Below are 20,136 nucleotides of genomic sequence, written 5' to 3'. Positions count from 1 at the left end.
GGAATAGAAGAAGAGGGGAGGGGAGAGAGTTTTTTTTTACTGGAAGGAGAAATCAATATTCATGCTATCAAGTTGGAGGGTACCAAAACGGAGTATAAGGTGTTGCTCTCCACCCTGAAGAAGGCCTCATCGTGGGAAAAGAGGAGGCCCTGGACCAACATGTTGGAATGGGAATTGGAATTAATATGTTTGGACACTGGGAAGTTCTGTCTTCAGCGGACGGAGCTGAGGTGCTCGACAAAGCTGTCCCCCAGTTTATGATGGGTCTCACCAAAGTTGCACTGGGACACCGAACACAATGAATGATCCCAGCAGACTCACAGGTGAAGCGTTGCCTCACCTGGAAAAGCTGCTTGTGCCCTGAATGAAGGTGAGGGAGGCGGGGAGTGGGCAAGTGTCGCACTTTGGCTGCTTGCAGGGGTATGTGCCGAGAGGGACAAGAGGACAAGGGAATCATGGAGGGAACAATCCTTGTGGAAAGCAGAGAAGGAGGAGGTAAAGATATGTTTTTTGACATCTCATTTTGAACTACTAACTTATTTCCAAGTCTACCTCATTTTTTGGTGTCCCACAGCCAAATGGAAGATGCTCTCAGTTTGAAGCCAGAACCCTGTCTCACTGAAGATTGTCCAAGTAAGTGGAGGCAGCGGGGTGGGACGGGGAGAGAGGTGAAGGTTTACTGGATGTAAATAGGAATATGCTTAAATCAGATCTGACCCCACATTATTGAATGGAACAGTAGACGTGGGAGGTCAATTGGTTTGCTCTTGCTCTAAATTCAGCTGCATGCTCATTTGTGCAACTATGTGATGGCATCTCTCACTTTCAAGGACAGGATGCATCCATGATAAATCTTAACTAGGTTTTTCTCTTTTCTTTATTCTCTTGCCACCAGCTGTTGGCCCAGTATTGCAACTATCTCCATTTGGGCTTCTTCTATAATGGAACTCTGGAGCGATTCTTGGCAGTGGATGTTGAAGTATCCCATCCAGAGAATGTTTGTTCCCCTTGTTACCCTCTGAGTTTCTAAGTGGCATTTAGTACGGAATAGTGGCATTCATTAGCTGACTGTGGTGGATGGTGCTAACTATCATGCGGTTTGACCTAAAGAATCAGAATCAGGTTTAACATTGTGAAATTTGTTGTCTTTGCAGCAGCAGTACAATGTGATATATAAATAAAAATAAAGGAAAAAATGTGAATTGCATATATATATATAAGTGTGTGTGTGTGTGTGTGTATATATATATATATATATATATATATATATACACACACACATACACATATATACATATATATATATATAGAAGGTAGTAAAGTAGTATTCATGAGTCCATTCAGAAATCTGATGGCCGAGGGGAAGAAGCTGTTCGTGAATCATTGATTGTGTACCGTCATGCTCCTGTACCTCCACCCTGATGGTAGCAATGATGGGGGTCATTATTGATGGATGCTGCCTTTTTGAGGCATCGTTCCTTGAGGATATCCTGGATACTACGGAGGCTAGATCCCATGATAGAGGTGACAAATCTCTGCACCTTATTTCGATCTACTGCAGTATCTCCTCCCCCCACATTCATACCAGATGTTGATATGGCCAGTTAGAATGACCACAGTACATCTGTAGAAATGATTAACCTGAAAACATGAGGTTATGTGTACTGGTGTCACTGTTGAGAACTCCCTTGTCTATTCATACTCTTGTGTGGACTACCGGTGTAACTATCCTCATGAAATATGAAGCCTGGTGACGATACCTGGGATACTGACTGAAAGGTAAGATATCAGTGCTAAAGGTGGGAAAGCTATCTTACAGATTAATGATGCCATGCCTAATATTTCCATTGACACAAGGTGCTGGAACCTGGAATGAACAATAAAGACAAACTGCTGGAGGAGGCTAAGTCGCATTTGTAGAAAGAAAGGGACATTTGACATTTCCACTTGACGTGCTGCATTGACGCACTCAGGGAACCACACCTTTCTGCCAACACTCCAATAGCATCTCCATCAAGAACCCCAGTACCCTGTCCCACCAGAACACGAGGGTCAAAACAGTATTCCAGCTTGGCCTTGTCCTCAGGCCCCTATAGCCACAGAAGCTCATTCTCAGCTCATTTGATTGTGACATCAAAGAACAGCTGAGTGTATCGGTTAAAGCAAAAACTTTAGGTCTTAATCATATCACCGTTAATGACATGCTCTCGGCCCAGCTACTTGCCTCCTGTACAATCTATGGCATCCACCTGATAGAATGGAAAATGATCTTGGCATGTCCTCTCCAAAAAAACAATGACATTATCTCTACTCAGCTCCCAGCTATCATCAAGGTGATGTAAACAAAGAACAGCTAGCCACCAAGTACTATCATGGGACAGTCAATTACAGCAATATATTCACTCTCAAAATGCTGGAGGAGCTCAGCAGGCCAACAGCGTCTATGGAAAAGAGTAAACAGTCAACATTTTGTGCAGAGAGCTTTTAGCAGGACTGGAGAGAGAAAAAAAAGCTGAAGAGTAGATTTAAAAGGTCGGGGAAAGGAGACAGGTGTATGAGCAGGTGTAGCACTTGGCCTGCTTGCAAGGTTAAGTGCCAGGAGGGAGAACAGGGGCGAATGGAAAAGGGAGTCTCGTAGGGAGCAATCCCTGCGGAAAGCAGAAAGTTGGGGAGGGGGGAAGATCCCCTTACACCTCCTCCCTCACGACCATTCAAGGCCCCAAATGGTCCTTCCAGGTGAGGCGACACTTCACCTGTGAGTCTGCTGGAGTGATATACTGTCTCCGGTGCTCCCAGTGTGGCCTCCTGTATATCGATGAGACCGAACATAGATTGGGAGACCACCTTGCTGAGCACCTATGCTCTGTCCGCTAAAAAAAGCAGGATCTCCTAGTGCCCATCCATTTTAATTCCATTTCCCATTCCAAATCCGATATGTCTATCCATGTCCCCCTCCACTGTCATGATGAGGCCACACTTAGGTTGAAGGAACAACACCTTATATTCCGTCTGGGTAGCCTCCAACCTGATGCCATGAACATTGATTTCTCGAACTTCCGTTCTCCATCCCGTTTTCCCTCTCTCACTTTATCTCCATGACCACCCATTGCCTCCTTCTGATGCTCCTCCCCCCTTTTCTTTCTTCCATGACCTTCTGTCCTCTTCTATCAGACTTTCCCCATCTCCAGCCCCGTATTTCTTTCACCAATTGATTTCCCAGCTCTTTACTTCATCCTTCTACCTCACGGTTTCACATATCACCGTGTGGTTCTCTCTCCCCTCCCCCCTCCCCTACCCCCCCCCCCCACCTTTTAAATCTACTCCTTAGCTTTTATTTTTCTCTCCAGTCCTGATGCAGGGTCTTGGCCTGAAACATCGACTGTACTCTTTTCCATAGATGCTGCCTGGCCTGCTGAGTTCCTCCAGCATTTTGTGTGTATTGCTTGGATTTCCAGCAGCTGTGGATTTTCTCTTGTTTACACAGTCACTCTCACACAGTTTATGTCTCACCAAGACAACATAGCTCCTGAACTCATTGCATCCTTGGTCCAAGCATGGAGAAAAAGTCTGAATTTCTGGATCAAACTCCTGAGCATTTTACTGACTGTGATGTCCAGGTGTCTTTGCAAAACTGCAGCCTCAAGGAATTAGTAGGTTGACCACCTGTGAGAACTACTGTGCATAATTTGGCTACCACATTGCCTACATTACATTAGTAGTTATACTACAAAGATAGTTTATTGTCTGTCAAACATTTAGGAACTGCCTGATGTTCGGAAAAGTAGCACCACCAGCTGCCCATAGCAACCTCCTATATCCTTTGCACATGGTTGCGCCTAGTTTCCGTTGTGACTTTGAGCTGTGGGTTTTAAAGTGGGTCTGTATGCTTGACAACTGAGCTTGTATTCACCTCTACTGGCTAGTAAATTGTTGGCTATTCACTACAGACAGTCTAGTAAGTAATTCTTTTTTATCATTAAAATTGATTTAATAGCAAAGAGCAAATGCAACTCTGTTAAGTGGCTTTCATTTATGACTGAGTCATGAATACGTCATCTCCAGCAATCAATATGGGAATATTTATATTAATAAAACTTGAGGTTAATTAAATCAGATTGACTTGTGGGTAAATCAGGCAGGATGGAATAGGAATAGGATTCCTGAACCGTTTGTTATAAGGCTAGTTAGCTCAGTTGCCTTTTACTGTCAGTTGTTTAAGAGATTTTTAACAGCACTTTGGAAATATCTGCCAGAAAATAAAGTGACATCATCCCCACAGAGGTTTGCAGAATGTCCCCAGTACCACAATCTTTCATCCTGTCTTTTGTCTTCAATATTCTCAACCAGTTTGAAATCAACCTTTCTCTCACAAAGAGCACTTTGGATTTTATTCATTTATTTATTGAGATACAGCACGAAACAGGCCGTTCTGGCCCTTCGAGCCACAACGCCCCGACAACCCCAATTTAACCCTAACCTAATCACGGGACAGCTTACAATGACTAATTAACCCACCGGTATGTCTTTGGACTGGTGGGAGTTAAGCAGTTAAAAGTGGATATTAAGAAGTATCTTGTCACCCAGTGGGTGCAATCTGGAATGCACTGCATTAAATTGCTGGTGGAGGCACTGACTCTCAAAACACTTCAGTATGTGCATCACCAAGGTAAAGGCGGCTACGGACCAGGTGCTGGTAAATGGAAAGAGTACCTGATGGTCAGCACAATCAGGATGGGCTGAAGGGCCTATACCTGCACTGTATAACTCTATAATTTCATTAATCATCCTACCTTACTGTAAACATTCTGGGGGATAACAGTCTCACAGAAGCCTGGAATGAAATGGAGGTCACAGAGAAAGGCTGGTGAACCAGATGAGGCTATGAAATGCTCTGAGTCTTTTGATGATATCTCCAAGACAAACAAAGGGTTATTGTGTTGTGGGTGTGTTGTGGGTATGCTGTGCTGGTGCCAAAAGCCTGAAAGTACTTGTGGGCTGCTCAGCACAATACTCACTGATTTGATTTGACACAAACTATGCATTTCACTGTCTGTTTCAATGTACACGTGACAAAGAGAACTAATCACTCTTTAAAAACTGACCATAGCCGAGAGTTGGGGTGGCAGCAAACAGAATCACCTTTCAGTCAGAGATGCAGACTTAGTTAGCCTGTCCTTCCCAATTTCCTTCCAGGTTTCTGCTTGAGAATTTAACATTTATCCCGCTACCTGGCTTGACATTTGAAAGTGCGGTTGTTTGCACTGCAGGGCAGATGATCAATCAGTCTGCCGATGCAGTGGAAGGTAGTCATGGAAATGATGTGAAGGTGTGCTGTGCAGTGGTCCTGAAAACTCAGAACCATCCATTTGGTGCATTATGATTAGTTCTCTCTGTGGGTTGCCACCTCACAGGAATGGAATTGCTTCATGTACAGTACCAAAGACTCTGAGAATGATACTATCAGGATCTGTGGTGATACAGGAACCTCACTGGGAGCAGCTGGAAAATGAAGCAGGGTTACCTTCTCAATGGGCATGCACATGAATGAAGCCAGGGATAAAAGAAGAATTTTGGGGTGTCTTGGACAATCTTACCTCCTACGTGAAGTCCTTTGCTGGTGTGCAATGATTCCATCACATTAGGCTGTTTGTAGCCTAATGTGAATATAAGATTCCCCCACTTCCTTGCTACTACCTTCAAAGTCCCATGATCATAGCTGAATAATGATAGGGAGATCCTAGCCTCACATGTTCACACAGGTAGCAACCTGTGATTTTCAACAATGATTTTCATGTGTATGTCATGGACAGGACAGGGAAGCAATTTTAGCTGCTGCAGTTATAATTAAATAACAGTCTCTAGAGGCAACACTCTCAACATGATTGAACAAAAAAACTTTTACAATTTGGAGTGTCTGACCACAATAGAAGATACAAAAGAGGAAAGCCCAACATCACAATAGTGACTTTTGCTTAAGAACATTGACATTGCTGCCCATAGTGAGACAGGATACGCAGATCACCCAGTCTTGATCTTGACTTCAGGTGCAAATCTCCTACGCTGTATGCAAATTCTTCCGGTGGCTCCTTGGTCTCTGCCTGGTGCTCTGGTCTCCTCTCGGATCCTAAAGACATTTGGTATTTTAACTGGCCACTCTACTTTGCCTCTAGTATGGATGAGTGGGAGAAGATTCAGGGAAGAGCTGATGGGTACATCAGAGAATACGTCATTGGGAAATAGTGGGGGAATGGCACTGATAGAAATGCTCTGCTGGTAGATTAATTGGCACTTAAGTCATGCCTTGTCTCATTGCTACCATCAGGTAGGAGGTACAGAAGCCTGAAGGCGCACATTCAGTGATTCAGGAACAGCTTCTTCCCCTCTGCCTTCCGATTTCTGAATGAACATTGAACCCACAAACACTACCTCACTACTTTTTTATTTCTATTTTTGCACTACTTATTTAATGTAACTTATATATATATATATATTCATATACATGTTGTAAATCACAGTTTTTTTCTATTATTATGCATTGTAATGTATTGCTGCCACAAAACCAACAAATTTCATGATATATGTTGGTGATATTAAACCTGATTCTGATTCTGACCTGTTAGTCTGGGTTAACTGCAAAATGAATCAAAGGAGAATTTATATTAAACTGGCATGCTGGCACCTAACCAGTGCTCCGTCTTTCCTTCAAATTTGAAAATAGCTGTCTAACTCTGAATGGGCAATTAACACAATGTTGAATATAATAACGGAATGGTAAAGATAATGGTAGGTGAATGCTCATGCAAAGGTTGACTTACAAACAGCTCTTCTTTACTTCTCCAAAGCTAAGGGTTGACCGTGAACATGAGCAGAACTAATGTTCTTCACTAGCTTGCTCCCAGTCAATCATCAGTCCCAACAAGGAAGAACTACACTGACGTTGAGTCACTGGGAAACATAAAATACTCAGCCTACCTCGGCAGCCACCTCTGCCAGAGACGAACAGAAATGTCAAGATTCAGCACAAAATCCGCTGTGTCAGCCTTGCCTTTGGCAGACTGTCTCAGTGGGTGTTCAATAACTACAGCATCAGAATATTATCAGATTTTTAGTTTACAGGGCAATAGTAATCTTAATCATCCTTTACAACTGTGAAACGTGTGATTTACAAAAATAGCTTGAAAATCCTTTTAACAGAGAATCCACAATGTAAACAGACAGGAACATTACACTAACATCAATGATGCCATAGCGGATATCTTCAGTCTTGAGAGCCTGGTTATCTAGCAACAAAAAAGATGGAGGTGGCACTGTGTTCAAATGCCTGATATCTCTTTATCAAAACAATTGCTGATGTCCAACTTGCTGAGGGAGAGGAATGTCATGAGGCCAAAGGAAAGGCATTAAAGACATCCTCAGTAGTTGTGACTTTGGCATCTGTAAGACACTACTCCAGGACAAGGCTGTCTGGTGGAGACTTGGCCAAGAAGGAGCTACCTGCCTTTGAGAAAAGATGTCTCATTCTGGTCATGTAACAACACAAGAAAAAGAAAGATCTGGAACAGTCTCATAACAACTGCAACCTAACCCTCACTTTTAACTCCTTGTGCAACATGTCAGTAGCCTCTCGTGATTTAAGGAACCACTAGAAAGTCAAGGGAGATGACCCTTGACCCAAGGGATTGCCATCACTCTTTAATTTTAATTTTTAAGTTTTAAATCCTACACAAACATTCCAATCAATTAAGAGAGAAGTAACTACAGGGAAACTCGATAGCACACTATGAGAAGCTTATTATGTTATTTTTTAACACCCTCTGTCAGATGCTCTCAATTACACCAATAATCTGTTTCCTTTACACGTTCATTTCAACAGTCAGCAACACTGAACGTATAACTTATCCTGGCTAGGAATGTCAGAAGAGGAGGAGTTAACTCCTTATGTTACCCAGTCTCTCCCCCTGCATACCCCACTTCCCCATATTATCCTTTGGTTTGCACTTTCTTGATCCTCAGGCACCGTAGGTAAAGAGTTAATATTGAAGATGGTGTGGTCATTCTCAATGGAATTACAGGCACGAACGCACATGCATACACACACATTCTGACAACAGGCATTCAATTGAATTACCACAGAGAGGGTCACAGAAGCTAGCGAACTCAAGTAAGATAACAGTGATGTCCTGAAATAATTTGACATCATGAAACAGGAGGTATTACTGTTTTGAAATGAGATTTAACCCTAGAACCTGGCCAAATGTATTCTAGGACATTGTGGGAATAAGGGAAGAAATTGCTTGGGCACAAAATTTTTGTACCTTCGTTAACCATGGTTAAGAGCAGAAGACTGGAGGGTGGCTAATAGTGTGCCTTTATTTAAGAAAGCTTGTAAGGACAAGCCAGAGAACTAAAGGCCCTTGAGACTAACAGCAACGGTGTGAAAGTTACTCAAGGGGCTTCTGAGAAAAGGGATTGAGCTGCATTTGGAAAGGCAAGGACTGAAAAGCAGCAATTATCATGTTTCGTGCATGGAAACCATTTCTCATAAATTTGAATGAGTTCTTTGAAAATGTGACCAAGAAGAGAGACAAGAGCAGGATGGTAGAAGTTGTCCACATGGACTTTGACAAGACTTCTGACAAGTCCCAAATTTGTGAGCTGGTCCTGAAAGTTAGGTCATATAGTGAGCCAGCTAATTGGATATAAAATTGGCTTGGTGACAGGAATCAAACGTGATAGTGGATGGTTTCATCATGGAGGCCTGTGACCAATGGTGTGACACAAGGATCTTGCTAAGCCCCCTGCTGTTTGTTGTATACATTAACAACTTTGACGAGAATGTCGTTGGCATGTAAGCTTACCGATGATGCCAAAATTGGTGGTGCAGCGAACATTGAAAAGGATCACAATGTGATCTAGATCAACTGGAAAAGTAGGCAAAGAATGGCAGAATTTAACTCAGGCAAGTACAAAGTGATGCATTTTGGGAAGTTAAAATTTCCTGAAAGTGACAATGTAGTTGGACATGGTGATGAAGAAGGCTTAAGGTATGATTTCCTTCATCGATCAGGACATCCAGGAGTTGGGACATCATGTTACAGACTTGGAGTAGTCCGTGTTGTTCTAGTCACTCTGATGCCATAGGAAGGATGTGTTAAGTTAATGAGAGTACAGAAACGATTCACAAGGATGTTGTTGAGACTGGATGACTCAAACTATAAGGAGAGACTGGAAAGGTTAAGACTGATTTTCCTAGAGTGAAGGAGGCTGAAGTGTAACCTTATAGATGTTTAGAAAATTAAGAGGAGACTACATAAGATGATGCTCATAGTTTTTTTCCAGTGAACTCTAATACGAGAGTTATGGGTTTTAGGAGAGAGAGAGAGATGGATGGATGCACAGAACAAGCGCCAGAGGAATTGTTAGAAGTGGATAGGTGGATAAAAAAATGATAGTGAGATATGGGCCAAATGCTGGCAAATGGGGTCAGGTGAGTGAGTTGGTCAGCATGGATGTGATGGGCTGAAGGGCCTATTTCTGAACTGTCTAATTCTACAACTCTATGTAATGTGCTATTGAACAGGCTCCATACAACAATTAAATGACTAATCCTTTAATTCAGTGCTACTTTCTAGCACTCACTCCATATCCTTTGATTCTCTCAATATCCAGAAAGATCATGGATCTCATTCGCTTCAACGTCATGTTCCTGCATTAACTCTAGATACCTTGGTTCCCTTCATAGCCAAAAAATATTTTAAATATTCTTAGTGATCGAGCTTTCGAAGCCCTCTTGTGTAAAGAATTCCAAAGATTCCCAACTGCTGGGTGAAGAAATTTTTATTTATTTCGTGAAACAGGTTCTTCCAACCCAATAAGCCGTGATGCCCAGCAACCCACCTATTAAACCCTAGCCCAATCAGAACAACTTACCAATTGACCAATTAACCTATCAACTGGTACGTCCGAGACATTGCCTTGTTGAGCACCTCCGCTCCATCCACCAAAAGCAGAACTTCCTGGTGGCCAAATATTTTTATTTTGATTCCTGTTCTCATACTGACATGTCAGTCGATGCTCTCCTTTTAGGTCAAGATGAGGCCACCCTCACGGTATAGGAGCAACACCTTTTTTATCCGTCTGGGAAGCCTCCAACCTGATAGGATGAATATCGGTTTCTCCTTTGGGTAAAACATTCTTTCCCTCTCCCTCCACTCTTCTTCTGCTCCCCACTCTGGCCTTTTACTTCTTCTCACCTGCCTGTCATTTCTTCCTGGGTCCCTCCCTTCTTCCCTTTCCCTGATGGTACAATGTCCTCTCCTGTTAGATTCCTTCTTCTCCTGCCTTTTTACCTTTCCCACCCACCTGACCTCACCTATCACCTTTTAACTAGCCTTCTCCCCTTCCCCCACCTTTTTATTCTGACGCCTTCCCCCTACTTTTCCAGTCTTGAAGAAGGTCTCCGCCAGAAATGTCGACGGTTTATTCATTTCCACAGATGCTGCCTAATCTGCTGAGCTCCCCCAGCATTTTGCATGTGTTGCTCTGGATTTCCAATGTCTGCAGACTTTTTGTGTCAATGTGGTGTATCTGGAAATAACAAGCAGGTTCGACAAAGGAGAATCGGTTGATGTTGTGTACTTGGACTTTCAAAAGCCCTTTCACAAGGTACTACACATGTGGCTGCTTAACAAACTACGAGCCCATGGTATTACAGGAAACATTCTAGTATGGATACAGCAGTGGCTGATTGGCAGGAGGCAAACAGAGGGAATAAGGGGAGCATTTTCTGACTGGTTGCAGTGACTATTGGTGTTCCACAGAAGTCTGTGTTGGGACCAATTCTTTTTACGTTATATGTCAATGACTTAGAAGATGGAATTGATGGCCTTGTTGCAAAGTTTGCAGACAATGTGAAGATAAGTGGAGAGGCAGGGGTTTTGTGGAACTAGAGAGGCTACAGAAGGACAGACAGATTAGGAGATGGGACAAAGAAGTGGCAGATGGAACACAGTGTCGGAAAGTTTATGGTCATGCACTTTGGTAGAAGAAATGAAATAGTTGACTATTTTCTAAATGGGGACAAAATACAAAAAACTGAGGCACAAACGGACTTGGGAGTCCTCGTGCAGGATTCCCTAAAGGTTAATTTGCAGATTCAGTATGTGGTGAGGAAGGTAAATGCGATGTTAGCATTTATTTCAAGAGATCTAGAATATAAAAGCAAAGTTGTAATTTTGAGACTTTATAAAACACTGGAGAGGCCTCAATGGAGAATTCTGAGCAGCTTTGGGCCCCTATCTTAGAAAGGATGTGCTGAAACTGGAGAAGGTTCAAAGAAGGTGCACAAAAATGATTCTAGGATTGAATGGTTGGTCTTATGAAGAGTGTCTGATGGCTCTGGGCCTGTACTCACTAGAATTCAGAAGAATGATGGTGACCTCATTGAAACCTATCAAATGGTGAAAGACCTTGAGAAAGTGGATGTGGAGAGGATGTTTCCTATGGTGGGAGAGTCTAAGACCTGGTCACATCCTCAGAATAGAGGGACGTACTTTTAGAATGGAGATGAAGAGGAATTTCTTTAGCCAGAGAGTGGTGAAACTGTGGAATTCAATGCCACAGGCAGCTGTTATGTATACTTAAAGCAGAGATCAATAGATTCTTGATTGGTCAGGGTATGAAGGGATATAAGGGAGAAGGCAGGAGGTTGGGGCTGAGAAGAAAATTGGATCAGCCATGATGAAATAACAGAACAACCGTAAGGGACCAAATGGCCTATATCTCTGCTCCTATATCTTACAGTCTTATGGTCTTCATTGTAGTACACTTCCTTCACATGGCAGAGATTGGATTGCACACAATATTTCAAATGTGGTTTCATCAGATAAGTGGAGTAAGACCTGCAATAAAGGCCTATCAGATGTCAATTTGTCTAAAAAGTTCTGAGTCAGTAAGTTATTGCTCAATATTAGCTGTCTATCCAGCTGTTTTTTGTTTTGTGGATGAAGTTAAATTTATCAAAATTGCTTTGATTATAATAATGCAAAGAAACATATTACCTGGAAATGCTTTTGTTTGGGTAAATGATAACTTACAGGGGATCTTCAGAAAAGTGGCAATATTCACAAGGCTTCCCACATATTGAAATGTTTTAAAAACCACCAGCCCACATGAATAAAATGAACTTGATGCTTTACGGCTTAAGTATAAAGAAAACAAAAAGCCTGTGGTCATTGATCAGGATAATCACCACAGCTTTATGTGCCAGAGGATGACATCATTAAGGCAGAACACGGATGAGGGCCAAAGATTCAGCCTAGGGGATCTCCAGAAGGGGCTGTGTGGGAGCGAGAAAAAAATCCTTGATAGAGTTGCCTCACTGGCAAGAGTGGAAACATGGAAGGGCAGCCCCAAGGAATAATATATTGGAGGAAGCTTAATATCAAATGCTGGAAAATGTCCATGGTGATCAAGGACATTAATGGAGTGGACTGTGTTTGTCTTGGTCAAAGTATTTCTAATAACTCACAGCTCCTTTCCTGCCACCTCTTGGCAGATATCTTTCTTTCTCCTTCCTTTCATATCAGTCTTGTCAGGTCCTGACCAAAGCACAGTGACAACAATGTTCCCTGCTTACCTTTGCCCATGTTCCAGGAAAGAAGGCTAGTGCTTTAGATACACACTGTTAAAGGAGCGGTATAAATTTACTTCAATGTCACTGGTTTTCACACTGCAGTGACAGAGTGAGTTTTTAATTAGTTTAAGAGTTTTTAAGTTAGTGGCCCAGTTGTCTTAGCATTTACTATTTTCCTTTGTTGTGTATAGTTCTAATTAAAACTAAGGAAACTGTTCATTCTGAGTAGACGCCTCTCCCTCTGCACTTGGGTCATCACTGGACTCTTGTCAAGTGGTGATAATGTTCTCCTGTACCATCTGCCATCCAAGGGGACAAAAGTTGTGGGACCGGGAGACATTTTGAAAAATTCTTGACAGTCAGTGCTAGGTCTAAGATGGGAGGGAAGATTGGAAAGTTGAATAGGTGGATGGAATCAGATGGAAAAGCCAGTCTATAAACCAAGTGGGGTATAAGCGCGAGGAGAAGTTTAAGTTTGTGATGATAGGGAACTGCAAATCAGCAAAGCTATGGAAAAGGTTGACTGGATTTAGATACAGGAAAGGATATGGGTGGTGACAATCTGGATCAGTTGATTTGTGTGCAAGAGAAAATGGAAGAATGAAATCGATGTGTTGGAACAGTCAAAGTGCAGCAGACACACTCTCCCCAAAACACAGGCTGACATAATGGTGCACCAGGCAGTACTGCCAGCACACAATGGGTTCAGTCCTGACCTCTGATACTGCTTGTGTGAAATGTGTATGTTCTCCCTGTGACCATGCTGGATTCCTGCAGGTGCTCCACTTTCCACCCCCCTCAATCAAAAGATGAGATGAGATGTTAATTGGTAACTGTAAGTAGCCTCTAGTGCAGATCGCTGGCAGGAGAAACAGAGATTTGATGGACATATGAGAGACAAGTGGTTAGAGGGAAGTAAGTGGGGGCTGGGATTGATGGGAATGCTCTGAGAACATCTGACGTAAGAAAATCTGATGTACCATGTCCCTTTAAAACACCCATCTATTTTGGGCAGAATCTTATTGATTTTTAAGATTTTGATTCTGCATACAGCAGTGGGCCAGCAGAGGCTGCCAACAACCTCTAACTCTATTCCAATCTGTACACTGCTGCTCAAGAAACACAACTGGAACAGGTGTCACTCTCCAGTGCTCTTGGACCTGATAAAATTTCCTCAATACTCTTAATGACTAAACCTCCACATTAGAAGATTCCGGCAAAAGCAAAAAAAAAGTCAAAGTTGTAACATAAGAACTATAAAAACTAACTAGCTTTTATTTTCACATCTACAAAGCTCACACGAAACAGTACTATTGTACATCGGACACAGATCTGATGCTCTCTTTTCATGATGACTGTAAATCCTATTCTGATTATTTCCATGAATTTCTACTTCGGTCTACTTTGCCCTGAAGGCTACAGTCATATTTGCAAACTCTATTTCAACTAATTGTACCCATAATTTTGTATTTTCTACCATCTTTAAACTGGCTCACAATTCACAGACTGGCCTTATCGTTGCGGGAATTGTGAGGTGTTGCCAGTTGTGTAGATTTGCAAAAGGTTGCTCAAAATTTTACTTATTTTCTTAACTCCACAGGCAATAATGGGAACTTCGTAAATAATCTCTCTTCAGTGGGATGTTCCAAAGTTCAGAAAAGAACCACAAGGCTGCATTTTTTTAACTTTGTGAACCGTAATTAGTTTACCATTGCACTAAAACACTTAGGTTTCTTTTTCAGTGTTTTCAATCTGTTTGCTCACAGGTGGAGGACGGGACATGTTTGTTAAAGCATTTATTTGTGGTAATCTATTTTCAGCTGCATAAATAAAATCGCAGAAGGTTATTACTCTTATATGCACTGAAGAATGCATCTTAATAGAATGCTTTTTATAAAGATCCTTTGTTATATTCTTTCATGGAACATTTTGTAATTTTCCAAATAAATTTTATTGAAAACAGAAACTTTACCTTAATTAGCATTTTGTGCAAAACTTCTCAATTGCATGCAAAGTAGAAACTTTATTACAAAATGTTGGCATTTTCCTGTGATGAGATCTCTGAGATTGGGAATTTAGAATGTAATGGGAATCAACGGAATTAATCTGTTTTCCAGTGCCTCATGGTTTAGCATACTGGTGCTTTAAGAGTGCAACTAAATACTACATGTCCAAACAAAACCTGCTATACACTTTCCAGTGAGAAGGTGATGCCAGATGCAAACATTTTCCAATTAACAGAATAAAATGGATGTTGAATTCCTGCTCTCTCTACTGAAAGGATGTAGTATTTGGGCAGATTGCACTTTAAAGTTACAAGGGTTCTTAGTGACAATAGATAATGATGTAATTGTGGTGGCATTTGTTAATTAAACATGTCATTACCATGACACAATAACTAAAGACATTTTCCTCTGGATCAAGAAAACAAGAAGCTCATTTTCTATAGCTAATCCCTCTCCTCCATGCTCATTCATCGCCATGGTTACTTCAAGACTTATGGAACTGGACCTAATTAGCACAGTGGGTCTAACTGGTTACATGATAATAGTTACTAAGCATAAGTATTTATTCAGTATACGCCAGTTTACAAGGCAGGATTAGTCAGTGATCCTGCCTTCTATTATTTCCAGGAACATCTGAAATCATCTCATGATACAAATGAGGACCAATATAATTATAATGCCATGTTAGCTTTGCCCTATTCAGATAATGTCCACATCTAACTTTTCCCAATCTTTTTGTCAAAAATCATTAGAAGTAAAGGAAATAATCTCTGGTGCCGAGAACTCCTCCTGGGACTTTTTAAGTATATTTTATCATAGATTCACGCAGCATTGATGTCACTTCAGTCAATTCAAGAGACTCAGACAACAAATGGGACGCCAGAAAAGAATTGCCGGATAATAACACAACACCTTTGCAGCTTGTGGCTTAGAAGAGTAGGGCATAGGCTCTTGTTAGTAACTTTGCATATGTTAAAGTTTACAGCTTTTGTTAAAGCTGTAGGGGGAGTGGGGAAGGTTCCGTAGTTAAAGGCTTAGTTAAAGTGCCAATCACACTGGATGCTCGTGAAAAATAAATTTATGTGGGATTATCAGGTGGTAAAACAAGGCCTTTGGGAAGTGATTGATTACCGATAATCCTTCTTATCTACATGATAAAAGCTTCAGAAATCTATTGTATAGAAAATATAGTTGTGGCTCTGTTTTGTTTTCAAACTGTGCCATTCCGAGTTTCTACTGTCCTGGCTGTTTTTTCCAGGTTGCACAGACATTTTAAAAGATAAGCAACAAACATCTGCTGGGGGAACTCATTGGGTCATGCAGTGTCAAAATCACAATGTAGGAATCAGAGTGGCAGGTCAGCAAGTGAGGAAAGTCAATGTTAAGCCTACGTGCAAAGACAAACTGAAAAGCTGAGCATGGTGGGGCTGCTTGTTGTGAGTTGAATATATTTCAGTGTAAGGAAGGTTATAGGTAAGGCAGATGAACTTAAAACATGGAATTACAATGCCTTAGCCACTTAGTTGCAGGAGGGGCCGGAATGGCAGCTCAGTGTTCTGGTGTTCTGTCGTTTTAGACACGATGGGCAGGTATTAAAGGGGGAAGTGTGGCATTACTCATCGGGGAAAATATCAGAGCAGTACTCAGAGGACACACTGGAGGTCTTTCCTACTGAGGCAATATGGGTCGAACTAAATACCAAGAACTGGATGACTACTTTAACGGGTATATATTTCAGAGCTCGCAATAGTTAGTGGGGTTTAGAGGAGCAAATATGTCAAGAGATAGCAGGCAGTTGCAAGCAAAATAAGGTTGTAACAGAAGGTGATTTTAACTTTCAGCATGTTAATTGGTACTCCAATATGAAAAGACTGGATGAAATAGAACTTGCCAGATATGTTTAAGAAAGTTTCCTTCATCAACAGGTGGATGTCCCAACTAGAGAGGGCACGAAACTAGATCTCCTCTTAGGGAATGAGACAGGGCAGGTGACAGAAGTGTGTGTAGGGGAACACTTTGGATCTAGTGATCACAGCTCGATTTGTTTAAAGATAATTATGGAGAAGGACAGGGTTGGTCCTTGGGCTGAGTTTGTAATTTGGAGAAAAGCCAATTTTTGATGGCATCTGAAAGGATCTGGCAGGTGTGTTCTGGCAAAGGTATGCTTGGTAAGTGAGAGGCCTTCATAAGCAAAATATTGGAAGTAAAACATTTGATGTCCCATTTTAAGATGGTACTACTGAAGATGTGCGACAGCTTACTGGTAGTTCAAAAGCAAAGGAATTTGATTTAAAACATTATTTATAACACTTTTTTGAAGTAAACTGTGGTAAAATATTACCTCGAACAATGAAAAGGTAGGAGAAGGCAAAGCAAATTCGTGAGATGTGTCCATCTAGTGCACTGCAAAATCAACACATTTGGAGTTGGTGCCGTACTGGTTGGAGTGAATGATTTGGAAAGGAGAAGACGAGACAGAGGAGCTCCAATGACCGTCCATCTAACCTGGGTGTGAGGGTCTAAGTGCTGAGCTGTCTTGGATAGGTGGAGAACCGCTTCTTCAGCAGTGAGACCTAGGCCTGAAGCGAATTGCTGGGCAGTGTGTTCTAGGCCTGAAGTGATTCACCAGGGTGGAGCCCAGGTCCTAATGCCAGGTACAATCCGCTGTTTGGATGTCGGCCCAGATAGACTGGAAAGGCAGAGTGTTAAGAATTGAGCGAGTTTGGACCACTCTGGATGCCAAGCCGATTTGGAGAGGTCAAGAACGGCTACTTCAGCAGTGAAATCCAAGTCTCAAGTGATTTGCCATGGCAGGGCCTGAATCCTAATGTTAGATACGATCAGCTGTTTGGCCAAATTAAGCGCTGGCCCAGAGAGACTGGAGGCTCCTCTCTCCATGACACTAAGGCTGTGAGATTGACCCCAGCTGCTGTGCTTTGTGGCTGCAAACTTTGTGGCGATTTGTCCCGCTAATATGATGAACTGAAAACTGAGGCTTTGGGCCTACTCTGGGCTGCTTCAAGGATTTGGATCTAAGGACTCAATGTGGTTCAGAATGCTATTATTTCTCGCTTCTAGTGTTTGCATGATTTTTTTTTAAATTTCTCTGTGCACATTGAGGGTTGGTCTTATTTTTTTTAATTGGGTTCTTTCAGATTCCTTGCTTTGTGACTGACAGTAAGCGAACAAATCTCAAGGTTGTATAATTTATACATTCGTTGATAATACATGTATTTTGAATCTGTTAGAATGAAAGGCAAGGCTAACAGCTTTAGGGAACTTTGGTTTTCAAGGGATATTGAGGGTTAAGGAGTTGCATAGCAGGCACAAGCAGTTAAGATCAAATGAGGTGTTTAAGGAGTATAAGAACTGGAAGAAAACATTTAAGAGAGAAATTGGGGTGGACTAAATGAAGGCATGAGGTTGCTCTGGTAGACAAGGTGATCCCCCTGAAGATCAGTGTAGTCATCTATGCATGGAGCTGAAAGGGGTGTGGGAGCTGTTACATGATCTTTCCTGCATCTTTATTTACTCTGGAGACAAACACAGACTGAGGCAAAAGAATAGACCATATCCAGATTGCAGAAGAGGAGATGCTGACTTTCCTGACGCAAATTAGGGTGGATAAATCCCAAGGGTCTGACAGGCTGTTCTCTTGGACCTTGCAGAAGGCTAGTTCATAAATTTCATGGGATCTGGCCAAGATATTTAAAACATCTTTAGCCACAGGTAAGGCGCTGGAGGACTGGAGGATAGTTAATACTGATCTGTTGTTCAAGAAAGGCTCTAGAGTAAGCTGGGACATTACAGGCCGGTGAGCTGATCACAGTCATGGGAAAATTATTGGAAGGTGTTCTCAAGGAGAAGATGTATAAGTATTTGGATATACAGGGCCTGATAGTCAACATGGCTTTGTACATGGTAGGTGAAACACAACCAATCTTACAGTTTTTTGAAGTGGTTATGAGGAAGTTTGGAGAAGGAAAGGAAGTGGACATTATCTGCATAAACTTTAGCAAGGCCTTTGTCAAAATCCTGCAAAGGAGGCTAGTCCAGAAGGTTTTCAGGATGAAGTGTTAAATTGGATTCAGCATTGGCTTTGCAGGAGATGACAGAGTTAGTAGATGGCTTTGTCTCTGACTGGAAGCCTGTGACAACAGGTAAATTTCAGGGAATGAAGTTGGGCCTGTTGTTGTTTATCATCCATATTAATGATATAGATGATAACTTGGAACACTGGATCAGCAAATTTGCAGGTAATATCAAGATGTGGTGAAATGGGGGCATATTGGACAGTGAGAAAGGCTATACAGCTTGCTACGTGATCTGGAGCAGCCGGAAAAACGGATTGAAAAACGGCAGACGAAATGTAATGAAGATAAGTATAAGGTGTTACTCTTTGGCAGGACAATCCAGGGTAGGACTTGCACAGAGAATGGTAGGACACTGAGGTGTGTGGTAGAACAAAGGGATTTAACAATACAGACCTTGAAAATGGCATCACAGGTAGATAAAGTAGTAAAGAGAGTTTGTGGCACTTTAGCTTCCATCTATCAGAGCACTGAGTACAGGATATTATGCTTAGAGTGAAAGGGGTAATATTCAAAAAGAACCTGGGGGGGACTTCTTCACTCAGAGGATGGTGTGAATGTGGAATGGGTTGTCATGGAAATCATAGATGCAGGGCCAATTGCAATATTTGAGAGGTTTGGATAGCTACATGGATAAAAGGGGTGCAGAGGTCTATGATTTGGAAGTGGCTAGATGGGACTAGGCAGAAGATCAGGTCGGCACAAATTAGACTGGCCAAAGAGCCTGTTTCTGTGCTGTGTTGCCCTATGACTATGTTGATCTCCCTAATGCTATTCTGTAAGTTTTTCTTGTTTCCTTTTGAAATAAGAGGGTTTTTTGTGATTCTACAGAGGCTACATTAGAAGTATTTAAAAGTGGATGGATAAATATTTGAAAGATTGACTGCAATGGAGAATTTGCTCAGAAGAGGAGCATAGATCAGCCATGGAGACACTAGAGATTAGAAATTGGGACAAGAAATGCAAGATGCTGGAGGAATTCAGGAAATACCTCTGGATGGAAATGGACAGCTGATACTTTGGATCAAAAACTCCATTACTTGAATATAATCATATGGAATGGCAGGGCAGGTTTCAGCAGTCTGGTGGTCAACTCCTGCTCCTATCATCTTGTGTTTGTGTAGTTCCCCACTTATTTTCCATTTGAACAATTCTCATCAACTCTCCCAGATTCTACCATCTTCCTACACATCAGGTAGTTAAATAACCCACCAATGCACATGCGTTTGGGATATGGAAGTCACCAACGCTCCCAGGTGAAACCCATGCGGTCATATTTCCACAGGTAATCCAAGCACATGTGAACTATGTTTGGGATCCTAGATCTTAGTGAGGATAAATGTACTTTGAATATTGATCTTTGATTACAGAGGAAATGCTATTAATAAAACTTGATTTAGTAAAG

General features: G+C 41.8%; 1 protein-coding gene across 2 annotated transcripts in view; it reads right to left on the bottom strand.

Annotated features, from left to right (window-relative positions):
• The window catches only part of LOC134349406 (slit homolog 3 protein-like), a 674,478-nt gene that overhangs the window by 310,283 nt on the left and 344,059 nt on the right, over positions 1 to 20,136 (bottom strand). The window lies entirely within an intron of this gene.

This window comes from Mobula hypostoma, chromosome 7 (assembly GCF_963921235.1).
Source record: "Mobula hypostoma chromosome 7, sMobHyp1.1, whole genome shotgun sequence".
NCBI classification, from domain to species: Eukaryota; Metazoa; Chordata; class Chondrichthyes; order Myliobatiformes; family Myliobatidae; genus Mobula; species Mobula hypostoma.
The sequence above is the reverse complement of the archived record's forward strand: the minus strand, read 5'-3'. Positions and strand labels throughout refer to the sequence as shown.